Source organism: Pimephales promelas, chromosome 3 (assembly GCF_988280905.1).
Source record: "Pimephales promelas chromosome 3, fPimPro1.hap1.1, whole genome shotgun sequence".
NCBI lineage: Eukaryota > Metazoa > Chordata > Actinopteri > Cypriniformes > Leuciscidae > Pimephales > Pimephales promelas.
The window spans coordinates 4,671,308-4,686,520 of NC_142771.1; the positions used below are offsets into that span (position 1 = coordinate 4,671,308).

Consider the following 15,213-nt stretch of genomic DNA (forward strand, 5'->3'; position numbering starts at 1 on the left):
ATGACTTTTGTGTAAACATATACGTTACTTTCGAGTCAGGTGGCGTGTCATCTCTACGCATTTTGAGCTATCCGCGTGTATCCGCGTGTATGCGTGTATGTCTACGCCATTAACATCCGCGTCATTCCGCGTGTCTGAACACGCAGTCAAATCTCCAGTCATAAATGCCATTAACCCCAGTGACGGTTAAGTTTAGGGATGGGGTTGAGGTAAGTCATATCTTTTTTTTTCCTAGGATGATAAGGGAACAGTCATAAATGCCATTAACCCCAGTGACGGTTAGGTTTAGAGACGGGGTTGAGGTAAGTCATATATTTATATAACGTTAAGTCAACGGCGTTCATAAACACGCTGAAAGGCGTTTATGCGTCTTGATAGCACGCCAAAAATGGAAATACGAATTGGCGCGTCATACACACGCTACTTCATGAGATCAGTCTGAAGCGACGAGAATACTTTTTGTGTGAAAAAACAAGCAAAAATAACGAGTTTATTCGACTATTCCTTTTCCTCCTTGTTGGCCAGAAACGAGATTTCCTTAGATTTCCACGACGCATGCGCGAGAATTGCGATCTCCTTAAACTACTTCAGTTCAGTTCTCGCGCATGCGTCGTGGAAATCTCTTGAAGTCTCGTTTCAGGCCAACAAGGAAGAAAAGGAATAGTGGAATAAAGTCGTTATTTTTGTTTGTTTTTTCGCACAAAAAGTATTCGCGTCGCTTGATAAACATATAGTTGAGCCACGGTAGTCACATGGAATATTTAAACATTTTCTTCATTGACTTTCTGGGCCGTCAAGAGGCAGTCCCTTAGGAGCCAATGTGGTAGTTATACAGCTCTCAAATTTAATCAATCATTAATTGTGTTCCGAAGACGAACGAAGGTCTTACGGGGTTGGTACAGCATGGGGGTGAGTAATTAATGACTTAACTTTAATTTTTGGGTGAACTAACCCTTTTAAGTAAAAGTACAAATAACCACATAAATATTTACTTTAGTAAAAGTAGAAGTAACACAATGACAACCATACTTAAGTAAAAAGTACCTGATTTTAAATGTACTTTAAGTATTAAAAGTAAAAGTACTTGCATAATTTATTTTCTTAATTTCTATTTTCTAATGATTAATAAAACATTTAATTCTAACTCATTCCACCTAATACTCCTATAATGATGGAAAAAAAAATGTTGTCACCATTTCTGAAACAAGCTTGCAATTAGGCAATATACACATCATGCTTATCCTTACTATATATTAATAACTATGGCAGTAAACACGATTAATTTATGGTGTAATTCTGAACCTCTTGGCTTGCCATAATCCTAACGTATATTATACACAGTGCGTTTCCTATGCACGTAAAAACCAATTTTCGCGTATAAATTGCACTATAAATGCACTGCGTGCGAGACGCATTTAGTGTGACCGGGTTGATATATCTATGGCAACCTTTACAGTCTATGATGGCAACCAAAAGTCACTGGTGAGACAAACGTGCAACAAACGGACTGTCAAATTATGTTTTGGCAGGGGAAAAACTGATCTGAAAATGTAATAGAAGTTGTAGAAATGTAGTGGAGTAGAAAGTATAATAATTAAATTGCTGAAAAATGTAACAAAGTAAAAGTAAAAAGTATGCACTATTTATTCTACTTAAGTAAATTAAAGATACGTGAAAACTGTACTTAAGTGAAGTAACAAAGTATTTGTACTTACATTCCACCACTGGATTTAAATGTGACATCCAGGCATGTAGGCTAACTATCTATGTGGCCATCGGGACCACCGGGAGATTCCCGGTGGTCCGATGTGCTTTTTCGGCCGATAGGCCTACATCTCATCCTTTTTTTAAACTTTCTTATTTGTCTTAGCGGCCCATAAAACTCATACATCGGTGGCCCATTCGTTTTCTTTTTCTTTTTTTGCTTAATTGGCGGCACTGCGTTAGTGCCGGTGTAATGCATTGGTCAAAAAAGTCAGTGTTCGTTTTTTTTTTTCTGACACACCGGCCCATGAAACATGTCATTATGCGCTTATATCTTTCAAGTAAAGAAATTAGTACAAAACTAATTATTAAAGTTTCCTGAATTTTTCAGTGTATTTTTTTACAATAGCCTTTGGCTATTACTATCATGTGATTAATATTCTAACTATTATTATGTAGTTGTGTAATGTAGACAGACACTAACTAAAAGAGGTTTGAATTTTTCTTTGTTTAATTTGCACCCTGAATATGGGTTGGAGCTTTTAATTTTGAGCTCTCAAAGTGCACTAGACTGATGAATTTAACATTAAAGAACACATTTTTTTTTCTTACGGGGGAGCATGCCCCCTAACCTCCCTAGAGAAACAGAGTTCCACTTACAACAGTTTTACCTGTGGAGTTTTACAATTTTACCTCCTATAGAGCTTATAGTTTTCTTAGGGGTGTTTGTTGCTTGTATTTTAGAGAATGTATTCATATTGTTCTTGTATTTCATTTTACTATGAAGCACTTTGTGATGTTTATCTGTGAAAAGTGCTATATAGTTAAATTTTACTTACTAGTAGGGGGATTGCAATCTGCAATCTGTTCAAAGGGCTTTAAACGATTCCAGATGATGACTAAGGGTGTTATCAAGCGAAATGATCGCTCATTTCAAAAATAAATAACAAAGTTTAAGTTTTATAACAAACAACTTTTTTAAACAATATCGCACGATATTGTTATTCGCATCTAATCAGTAAAGCCGGTTCCTTGATTAGCAGTAAATCACCTTCACCTGCTTTCAGATGGAGCGGCATTCACTACAAAGAGCCGTAGATCACTGACAAGCTGAGCCAAATCGCGTTAATATCGAGGACGTATCGCCAGCGATATTTAAAGCGTTAGTTCACCCAAAAATGAAAATTAAGTCATTAATTACTCACCCCCATGCTGTACCAACCCCGTAAGACCTTCGTTCATCTTCGGAACACAAATAAAGATATTTTTGATTGAATCTGAGGGCTGGATCACTTTTCCATAGACAGCCTGAGGGACTGCCTTTTGACGGCCCAGAAAGTCATTAAAAGAAAAGGTTTAAATATTCCATGTGCCTACAATGGCTCAACTATAACTTTATCAAGCGACGAGACTACTTTTGGTGCGAAAAAAAACCGTAAATAACGACTTTATTCGACTTTCCATTACTTCCTTATGGGCGCATGCGCGAGAACTGAGACGAGACCGTTCTTCTTCGACTACTTTTTGTTACCGGCTGCTCACCGCTTAGGAGTTTTACCGCCCCTTAACGTATAAGATGACGTACTGCTTGTAAACAGAACGTTTTGCGCCTCCGGCTATATCAGTACGTCATCTTATACGTTAAGGGGCGGTAAAACTCCTAAGCGGTGAGCAGCCGGTAACAAAAAGTAGTCGAAGAAGAACGGTCTCGTCTCAGTTCTCGCGCATGCGCCCATAAGGAAGTAATGGAAAGTCGAATAAAGTCGTTATTTACGTTTTTTTTTAGCACAAAAAGTAGTCTCGTCGCTTGATAAAGTTATAGTTGAGCCACTGTAGGCACATGGAATATTTAAACCTTTTCTTTTAATGACTTTCTGGGCCGTCAAAAGGGCAGTCCCTCAGGCTGTCTATGGAAGAGTGATCCAGCCCTCAGATTCAATCAAAAATATCTTTATTTGTGTCTCGAAGATGAACGAAGGTCTTACGGGGTTGGTACAGCATGGGGGTGAGTAATTAATGACTTAATTTTCATTTTTGGGTGAACTAACCCTTTAATGCGATATGGCTCAGCTGGTCAGTGAACTACGGCTCTTCGTCACGACAAAATCTCCCGTGTTAAACTAACACACCTGGGAGTGTATATGAGTCCACACTCAAGAGTGTTAAAGTTAATGAGATAATTAAGTGATTAAATGAGTGATGATTGAGTATTATTGAAGACACCTAAAGCAGAATCACAAGGAGAATATCTAAAATTGTAAGCCACCGTTATGGAGATCAGTGTTTGCTTTAGTTGGGCTCTTGACCCTTATATTATTAACTTTATATAATAATTTGCTGTTGCATCGAGAAGCACCTGGCTGCAGCCTGCAGATCGGGGTGGGGCTACACCTGGGGCGGGGGTACACGTGTAGCCCCGCCCACAATGCTTCTCATTGGTTAGGGGCAAAGCGATGACGTCCATCGAAGTGGGGCCGCGCCGTAAACTCATGACGTCGCTTTCTAGCTTGTTTTCATTTCCGCTGTTCATCGCTGCATGGTGAGTACAGGCTCTTTTTTTCCTCTGATTTTATTTACAATTTTTAATTCTGAAGTGGCGTTTAGTGTGATGATACAATGAAGTGGTATAGCAATAAGATTGTGTAACTTTACTCACCATATCACACAAATAACTGGGGCAGCGTTTCCCAAAAGCATCGTAGGCCTGTGTGTGTGTGTGCGTGCGCGCGGGCGTATGTATATTAGTGTGGTTTTGGTGGGATTAGGAGGATATTAGTGTTAAATGAACCAGAAGAAAAACATGATTTAACAGTTAAAAGTAACAATATACAAAGTTATGTTGTAAGACTTTTTTTCTATAAATAAATTGATTAAATGTAAACTATTTTGTAATTAATAAGATTACATTTATTTAATTGAACATGTAAAACATATGCTTATTGTAAATTATTCGGTGTTTAGCTGGTTAAGGATGAGTGCTACCAGAATGGTGTGTCGATTAGAACACAGGAATGAGTCCAGAAGTTACTTCTCAGTTAATTTATTGCCATTTGCTTTCTTTCTTGGTTCTCCCATTTCTTTCATATGACTTTACAATTGCTGCATATTGCTGGTGTCTACAATCAAACAAACTTAACTTTACTGATACAAATTACATAAATATATATTCACATCACCATAAAGAAAATCATTAAACAAATCAACAGTTATAAAATTAATATCAATACAGAAAGTTTAAATGAACTTACAAAGTCATAGACGCAGCAAACACATGCAGCAAGCAGAGGAGCAAACAGTCAGCACAAAGAGAAACACACTAGTGAGGGTGATTGGTAAGGTAATTATCCTCAGGTGAAGGAAGCTCAAGGAAGTGGGCGTGTCTCCCAATACAATGACTAATTGGGATTTCCAACAGCCGCCCCCAAATATGACAACATATTTGTCCTAAGAAATCCCACTCATACAGTAGGATCAATGGGAAAGGCCGGAAGAACGATTAATCGGCTAACTGGACGGATAAATTATTTAACATTTATGACGATCCCAGCCACTCGAATGTAGCCATCAGAACTAGGCAGGACATTAGAGACTGTCCCTATAGGCCAGGAACTACAAGGGAGCTGAGGATCCATCAAGATGACCACAACAGAAGTTGAGATAGAGGGACCATCTGCTTTCCACTTCTGACGGGACTGAAGGCTTGGGAGATAATCCTTGATAAAGCTAACCCAGAACCTGTCAGCAAGGATTTGACTGTGTCTCCACTTCCTATGGGTCAAGAGCTCAGAGTCAACATACATTACTTGTGGAAGGGACGCGTCTCGCCGCCCCATCAGAAGAATATTTGGCGTTATCAAATCCGTGTCCGAGATGTTCAATGACACGTAGCCAAGGGGTTTTGATGGCTCCGGTAGTTCGTCAAAAGGCTCGGACAGTTCGTCGGAAGGCCTCACTGCAGGCTTCAGAGGTTCGGCTGCAGGCTTCACTGAAGGCTTGACAGGAGGCTCTGCGGGTTCAGCTGCAGGCTTCACAGGAGGCTTGGCAGGAGTCTTTGCGGGTTCGGCTGCAGGCGGCTCGAGTAGTTTGTCAAAGGGCTCGGACAGTTCGGAGGGCTCGGACAGTTCGTCAGAAGGCCTCACTGCAGGCTTGACAGGACGCTTTGCGGGTTTGACTGCTGGCGGCTCGGGCAGTTCGTCGGAAGGCTTTGGTAGTTCGTCGGAAGGCCTCACTGCAGGCTTTGCGTGTTCGACTGCAGGCTTGGCAGGAGGCTCATGCAATAAGGGGGAATTTTTGACTCTGAGCAAAGGAGTGGCATATCTCTCTATTCCATTAATCTCATGACGCTCTGTTTGTTGCTCCAGGCACTCAAAGGCTTGCTGATCCTGCTTGGACCTAATAACAGCTTTAGAATTCTTAGAATATGGAAATATGTCGATCTGCCACAATCGTTCCACATCCCTCTGTAACTGGTCTTTGTCAAGCGAAGTAAGAAGACACCGGGTATCAGAACTGGATTCTTGCACCAGAGAGGTCGGACCATGCAACGTCCATCCTAAGCAAGTGTGCAGGGCAACTGGACTTCCAGGGGGGCCAAATCTCACACATTCCGTAGAGCACAAGAGATGAGAATGGTCTGCACCCACCAACAGCAATGGTCTGATCTTATGGAACTCCTGCAACGGCAAGCCTTGGAGGTGCGGATAACGTCTCTGCAGAGTGGTGATCGGGTAAGTCTGCTCAGGTAGATCTAGTTGCTTAGCAGTGAAAGCATCTTTGATTTCATATTTCTTCTGATGTTGGGAAGCTGATGAAATTGAAAATGACACTGTAGCACCCACAATTTTCTCTGTGCCTTGTCTGATTGTGCGCAAGATTAAGGTCTCCGCCGCCCCATTGAGGCCCAAACCCTCCGCAGCAGATGACAGAAGCATGGTTCTTTCTGAACCGTCATCCAGAATGGCATAGGTCTCCAGAGATTTCCCGTTATGAGTCAAGACAACTCTTACCACTTTAAGGAGTACAGAATTGAATCCACTGGGCCTCCTCAGATAGAGAATTTGTTGCTCACTTTTACGAGTATTCACTTCATGCAGGATTCCTAAATGCCGACCTTTGCATTGGGGGCACCCTTTCTTTAAGTTGCAGTTAGATGAACGATGGGAACGTCCACACCTCCAGCAGCGGCCATTGTCCGTAATCCACTTTTCCTTGGCGGCTGTATCAAATTCTCGAAATCCAGGACACCGACTAAGATGGTGAGCTTGACTCTCACAGAAAGCACAGGATGGGAATGCAGATTCACTAGAGCAGGGGTTCTCAAACATTTTGGTGCCAGGGACCCCTTTCAGGGGAAAAAAAATTCCAAGGACCCCCCTCATATTTATAACAGTTATTGAGCACAAAGTTAATGTGTGAGCGGCTAATGAAATATTTTTGCACAAAATGAATGGTCTCCACCCAGGGTACTATGCAGGAATTTCTAAATAGCCTACTGAGGTAACGAAAGTGATCTTGCTAGGAATCACTTAGTTAGGATCCCTCACTTAGGAATTTTTGATGTTCTTGATCTACACACGTGCATTTTAAGGTGTTTTAAGGCCCCACAATTGGATAACTATAGATTTAGAAGAAGCATGTCAGTCAGTGGCATACATTTTTTTTTTGTCAAGATGTCACGAAACACAATCACATATTCCAATCAGGAATGGCCTTAAAAGAGAAATGTTTCAATAATTAGGCCTATTCTGCACACAAATAAAGCCCATAAGCCTATAAATACAATGATAATGGCATTATGTTTAATAGGTGCGTGCGTTGTTAATTTGAGCTACTGTAATTAGCTAAAAAAACATACAGTATATGTTAAATATATGAATCCATAATGTTAATCTCATGGGCACAGTATGTTTCTATTGACCTGCTTTTTTCTTTGTTAAAGTTGAGCTATACTTTGCAAACTGATTGTTTCAGTCGTTTTTTAAAACTTATCTAAAACAGCTGTTTAGTTTATGTTAATTAAGGCCTACATCTTATCTCGCACTTTATGACCGTTGACTGAAACGTCGTGAGGGGAACTTTGAGTTCACTCCGACTCAAACATTTTGACATTGACGAGCTATCGTTGTTAGTCTGCTGAAGCACCTCAGACGAGAAGGTCAGTATCATCGCGATGTGCATCCTTGCAACCTCAGTTGTGGGTACGGCCCTGTCACTATGCACTTTTATTTTGATAATGATCAGACTTCTAATGTCAAATCTACAGTAGCAGTGCTAGAACTGACTATTGTGCGCGCACGCGAGACGCCGGCGCGCAATTACATGGGAATTTTTCCTCAGCAGTGGAAACAGGAATACTCTTATTTATGGTCATAGATAAGACAAGAGTGCATCATCCGAAACGGTAAAGTGTCCATTTTTTTTATTTGTGTATAGGCTACATTATAAATGACTACAAAATGTCATGCCTTTTAAAAATACAGAAAAGAACCGGATGCGGGTTCATGCCGTCTCTCTGTCTCCTTTCTGGCGCACGTCCCGCAAAATCAACAGCAGCGAATAGTCTACTTGACGCAAAGACATAGATTATCTATCTATAGAAAACTTTAAGTGTCTACTTTGTATTGTTTTATGTTAAATGCTTTATATAAGTTACTTAGGAATAAACAGCATGTTTTCAGATGATAAAGAAAACATGACTCATAGCATGGAAAAAAACGTTAGGTTGTAAATTATTTCGCGGACCCCCTGGCTTTAGCTCATACGTGGACCCCTGGTGGTCCGCGGACCCCACTTTGAGAACCACTGCACTAGAGAATTTTACACGAGGATTAGTGCTTTGATTCTGGATGTGATCTCTAGCACTCTCTTCCTGACTTACATCCTGAAAGAAAGTGGCGGTGGAATGATCTCTGGCCAGTGGCCCTGTAACCCTCCGTGATGGCTCACTCACTTGAACAGCCAAACTTTGACATTCTGCTTCTTCCTCTAACCAGTTGGCAAAGTCTATCAGATTATACGGCACATCTGTTCTTAATAGTCGGGTTTGTCTGGCAAAACTAGCAACCTGGTCAGGGGGGAGCTTACTAAGCAGCTGATGGACATGAGACGCACAGGCCAGCTCCCTTGCACCTTCGCCATGACCCCAGGACTGAAGCATGCCTACCAAAGCTCTAATACGTACGGCAAACTGACTGAATCCTCGAGAATCTCCAGAACGAACATTTGGAAGGCTCTGGACAGAAGTAATTTCTCTTAACACCAGATGTTGGGGTTGGCCGTACCTCTTCCGAAGAGCTTGTAAAGAAGTAGTGTAAGGCTGTGGATGATGAGCATAAGCGAGGGCAAGATGACGGGCTGAATCCAATTTCAAGTGATCAAGAAGAATATGATATTTATACTGCTCATTTTCCTCAAGTGGCAATAAGTTCTCCAGAGCCATATTTAGCATTGCAAACTCATGAGGGTCTTCTCTTCTAAAAAACGGAAATGAAGGCCTCTCATATGCTGACCTTCCGAGCTGAACAGGGGGCACTGATATATAGGATACAGGAACTGCTGACTGGGCTGGAAGACCGGAGTGACCAGTTGTCGTAGAATGAACCCTATGGGCAGAATGCACACAATCCGCAGGTGCTTCATGAGACTGGGATGCCGAGACTATGGGAATCATATCAGCAACAGAATGGCACTGAACATGTCTAGGGTCACTAGCTGGATACTCTTCTAGGTGCCTACCAGGATCGACTAGTGCTGGGCCCTGAGACAAATAGCGAGAACCACAAGCAGGCATGACTAGGGGATTAGTAGTAGAAGCCGTCACTCTAATAGATGGAGCTGGTAGAGGCCCGTGGGGAGCCTGAGGAGATTGTCGTGCGGCAGCTAGTGGATCCACATACTCTGAATGGATAGGTAAGGCATATGGCAGATCGGGAAAAGGATAAGGGAAATACGGAGGCCTAAATACTCCACCGTTTGGAACATAAGGCGGCAGCATCCATGGAGGGCATAAAGGGCCTGGAAAGTAAAAAGCGTTTCCTGGCATTTGACGATATTGGTGGACATCACTCCTTGCTAACTGAGGGTCACTGGGATAACATCCTTGATGACCAAAATCGTAGATTTGAGATAAGTCTTGATTGACACCTCGTGGCCGATTCAGGTAATGTGGAATCGGATTCGCATTCATAGGGTGTTCTGGAGTTAAGTTTCTCTGACAGGGAACTGATGGCTCAGGTAGTGCATGAACGTTTAGGCCTGGCTGCATGTCCATTGGTTCTCTACTAGATCGGGCAGAGGGTGTAGGAAGCATAGAGGCCGGTGGAGGTGGAAGAGTGCTTGGTCCACTCAACCTTGATGGTGAGAGAGGAGGCAGGCTTTGTCTCTCTCCCTTGTGTTGAAGCAGACATTCTCCTAGCTCCTGCACAAAGGATGCCCTAAAGTCCACTGATGGATCTCTCTGTTCTGTCCGTCTCTCAGGAGATGCAGCACGCAAGCTTTGTGAATCAGAAGTAAAGGAAGAACATTCACTTTGGTCCTGCATATTCTTCATCATTTCTCCCAAATTCATCAACATGCTTTTCATCTGTTTGACCTCCTCGGTCAGAGACTTCACATCAGTGTTTTCAGATGGTAGCAGGGCTTCTGGATTCACTCCTCCTTGTAACTGACCTTGAACATTTGTAGCAGAAGAGTGGGGATGTACCATTTCATAATCCTGATGCCACACCGGAGGCCTCACACGCCTAGTTGAACACTTCAGTTTCCCTGGGTTATCTTCTGACTCCATTCCAGCAGCCTCTCCGGCTCGAAGGACCATGTAAATTATTCGGTGTTTAGCTGGTTAAGGATGAGTGCTACCAGAATGGTGTGTCGATTAGAACACAGGAATGAGTCCAGAAGTTACTTCTCAGTTAATTTATTGCCATTTGCTTTCTTTCTTGGTTCTCCCATTTCTTTCATATGACTTTACAATTGCTGCATATTGCTGGTGTCTACAATCAAACAAACTTAACTTTACTGATACAAATTACATAAATATATATTCACATCACCATAAAGAAAATCATTAAACAAATCAACAGTTCTAAAATTAATATCAATACAGAAAGTTTAAATGAACTTACAAAGTCATAGACGCAGCAAACACATGCAGCAAGCAGAGGAGCAAACAGTCAGCACAAAGAGAAACACACTAGTGAGGGTGATTGGTAAGGTAATTATCCTCAGGTGAAGGAAGCTCAAGGAAGTGGGCGTGTCTCCCAATACAATGACTAATTGGGATTTCCAACACTTATTCTTATGCTCTATACTTCATTCTCTTTGTTTTTCCTTGGCATTGTCATCCTTATTTATATTCCTTGGGTACCACTTTTGCTATTTTACTTTATATATATTTTGGTGTTTGCTGATAATTATTCTCTAACACATACTCTAGTCCTCCATCTCTCTCACCTATTTTTTGTTGTTGTTTACTTTATAAATCCAAGGTTTTAAGAGCCATTCCCCCCTGCAAAAATGTACACAACTGTGTTAAGCAAGAGTGGGGTATGAGCAGTAGTAGGTGCCCATTCTGTCAGTACACCAGCATGCCATATGGCCGATGTATTACCACATCAAAAATAATTTTCTATCCTATCCTAATCTATCTATTCATCTCTGTGTGCCTATCTATCTCTACCTATCGGTCATATCCATACATCTGTCTGTGCTTGATAAACTTTATTGCCCACAACACTTTTAGGATAGGCTTGCTCAAGCCAAATTAAAGTTTTTATTTAGAGTTTATATTCTTCATAAACAATTAAGTCTCTTAGGTACTTAGGTACTACAGACAAAGCCAATAACACTCAAGTGTATCTTGTCTAACATTTTCCTATATAATATGTTTAAAATGTATAAAAAAAGAAATTCCTTGTATGACTCTGTACTGATAATGCCATTCTTCAAAATGATTCAATATTGTTTGTTCTGTATTTTATCTAAATTAGGTGTTGTGGACTGGAGTGCAAGAGTTCCAGGTGCCCTCGTTGACTGTGCTTGCACTGTACTGAAATACCAGCCCATTCTCACCCCCAAGGCATCACCTAACTGACGCCTTGGGAAGCATTTGACCATGCAATACACAAGGACTGCCCACCTAGGTGTGTAGGTGATGGCAGAAGGGGAGTCCTGCATGCATTTTCTTCCGTGAAGGAGGTTGAGGGCTAGTTTTTTCAATGATGGAGGGGAATTTCAGGCTGAGTAGATTGTGTGAGAGTGAGTGTACGTGTGTGTGTACATGATGTGTGTGTGTGTGTGTGTGTGTGTGTTGTGTGTGTGTGTGTGTATGTATTTTTGTGTAGGTGATTATCTGAATATCTCTTTACACAATTTTTCAAACTTGTTTTGAAATAAAAGTTATCACTGGTATGAGTTTGTTTTTTTTTGAGTTTGCATGCATAATATGGTTTGCAGAGATTGACAATGTACTGTATGTAGTTATTTTAACTTCAAACTTTATTGGCATAAATGTTTTTTAATAACCTATATAATGCACATATAACTATTACAGAGGAATGCTTAAAATAAGAAATATATTTTGGTGCCATTAATGTTTACAGTTATTTTGTTATTTACATGGTGAAGTGCTACAGAATGTGAAAAACTACAAAGATATTACACAATACTCTGTAATTCCTTATACTGAACTTGGATCAGGCATAGTTAAAACTATGGATATGTGCTCTACTCCTTTTTGCTGCTTTCATTATTACTTTAGAGATTTTTAATACTTAATCATTTTATTAAAAGTATTATTTCAAATTTGCGCATGCGTTTTGAAGCATCGACATCATTACTGTACCACAACTCAAATACGATGCATGTGCTTTCAGCGTGGTATATATATATAGCACAAAAAAACTTATATATCACCTACATACATACAGAGAGAGAGAGAGGCTTCTTCATGAACCACAGGGATTTGTAATGGGCTACAATGCAAATTCTCTCTTGAAGACAGTAAATAGAGACTGTGTTTTTAAACATTTACATTTGTGGATGAAAAATGTACCCAAGATAATTAAAGTGTTTAAAATAATTTCTTAGTTTTTGTCTTTTATTATAATTCCTAATGTTGTTATATCTAGTGAAACTGGAGAGATAATGCTCAAGCCAATGATACATGTCACACCAAAATGTGTTGCTGTAAGAGCAGGAGAAAAACAAATGATCCGTGGTCTATAAGTTAATATACAGTTAGCTCTAAGTTAAATCTACGTGAGAGGTTTCAGTGCGATTTAGCGCGTGAGTTTTTCAACATTTCCTGTTTACCGTGCATGGCGTCGACGTCATTGCTGTGCCACTAACCAATGAGAAGCGTTTTGGGCGGGACTACACATGCAGCCCCGCCCTAGTGCGACCCCGCCTCGATCGACGTCATCACTTTGTCACTAACCAATGAGAATTGTTATGGGCGGAGCTACACGTGTAGCCCCGCCCCAGGTGTAGCCCCACCCCGATCTGCAGGCTGCAGCCAGGTGTACTTGGTTGCATCTGAGTAATACCTCTCAGATGAACAAAGATAAACAATTATATAAAGATGTTGGACATATAATGACATTCATCATTTGAAATTTATGTCTGTGATTAATTCTGTTGATTACAGCTAGTGATGGGAAGTCCGGTTCTTTTCCGCGAACCGGTTCTTTCGGACAGTTCGTTTTAATGAACCGGTTCAAAAAACCGGTTCACCAGTTCTTTTACGTCATCACGTAATGACGTCAATTCTATCATCCCGGCGGATAAAAATACTTCAAATTAAAGGCATTTGTAATCACAACTTCAGTTAAACAATAGTATGCATTGTCATAATCATCTTGGATAAGTTTCTTACATTTACATTTTGAAAACGAACCCTGCTGCAGCCTAGGCGATGTGCTAACGTGGATGTTTTACATGTTTTAAATATATAAAATGCATAAATGGTCTTCATCATTTTATTTGTTATTAAATAAACTTACATTTCGCCGATTCGCCCTCTCATTTAAGTCCTGGGTTCACCAGTACTACTGCGTGCTCGTATATCAGCACAGGATCAGCCGGCCGAAAGAAAGTTCTGTTCAGAGACGGTGCTATCACGCATGCGCAGTATCTCCAGCTCATCGGTTCTCCGTATCGAACGTGTTCGAAAGAAACAGTTCTTGGTTCTGTACTAGTGATTCAAGAACTGCAACAACCAGTTCTCGACTCGAGAACCATAGCATAGGCCTGTGCTGAGCTGAAACCTGAATATACAGTCGACAAAACTAAAAAATAGATGCATGTCTGTCTCCAATATAGCCTTCTGTAGCCTATACAATATACATCATGTTTATAATGTGTTAACATAACGAATTAAACATATATGTTTAATTCGTTATGTTAACACATTATAAACATTTACTAAGCAGTGCACCAAACCTTGGCAAGAGTTTACATAATGATTTATATTGTTACTTAGAAATTAAATGAGCTGTTCCTAAATATTATTTTAGTATAATAATAAATGTTTAGTAGTTTGACAGTTTTAGAATCCAATCATTGTTTCCAATCGTTAAAATAATACAGTGATACAGTAATGGGATAAACATGTTTCCAAAATGTTTTATTTTGTTACACTTACTGATGTTCAACTAAAGACTTAGAAACGTACATTTCGTCCCTCAGAAAAAAAAATGCACGCATGCTCAGCTCATCAACTCATCAGTTCTCAGTATGTCGAACGTGTCTGAAAGAAACAGTTCTCGGTTCTGTACTGGGTATCCGACCGCTGTATGTTCGGTAGCACACGCATGCGCAGTATCAGCTGCTCGTGCTCATCACTTCTCTCAGCACAACATATGTCTCCGTTCAGTGAACTTTTTGAGTTACTGAATAAAATGTACTTCTGGATATTGGTTTATTTCGATTCGGAGGGACTGTCAGGCATGTCTGAAAGTGAGTAACCTTAGTAACTTGTGGTTTAGCGCTGACGCAAGACGCGAACTGTTTCGAACGATTCAGTCCGATTTAGTGTACTGGTTCGACCGGTTCACTAAAAAGAACCGGTTCAAAAGAACGATTCGTTCACGAACCGGCCATCACTAATTACAGCACAACTGAGATTTTGCATAAATGTCCAGAATGTTAAATATAATATAATGGATTTCTTAAAAGTTGTTAAAAAAAAAGAAATCTTTCCTTTAGGCACACACAGACCTCAAGATTCAGTCAATGCTTCTCAACAACGGTGACGAGTAGAATATTCAATTAGGAAAAGTAAATTACATAGACAATTCCGATCACAATTTATTCATACCGCAATGCATGATGGGAGACATTAATGAGTTGTGATTGGTGGCAACATGTCACCACGGTTGAGATAGACAGGCTGATTATTGATATCTGTGTTTCTAAATAAAGACGAAATGTTTTGATCGGAATAATTTTTTATTAAATATTTTAGTTAATAAAAAAAATACAGATATGATGTACAATCATTAAACTGTTACC

The 15,213-nt window shown here is 40.4% G+C and overlaps 1 protein-coding gene and 1 long non-coding RNA gene across 3 annotated transcripts in view; one reads left to right on the plus strand and one right to left on the minus strand.

Annotated features, from left to right (window-relative positions):
- The window catches only part of LOC148981893 (GTPase IMAP family member 8-like), a 128,823-nt gene that overhangs the window by 22,661 nt on the left and 90,949 nt on the right, over window positions 1-15,213 (minus strand). The gene's annotated exons all lie outside the window — the stretch shown is intronic.
- Window positions 4,175-12,781, plus strand: LOC148981896 (uncharacterized). Its single transcript, XR_016155329.1, has 2 exons — window positions 4,175-4,243; window positions 11,691-12,781. It is a non-coding gene; the product is annotated as an uncharacterized LOC148981896 (long non-coding RNA).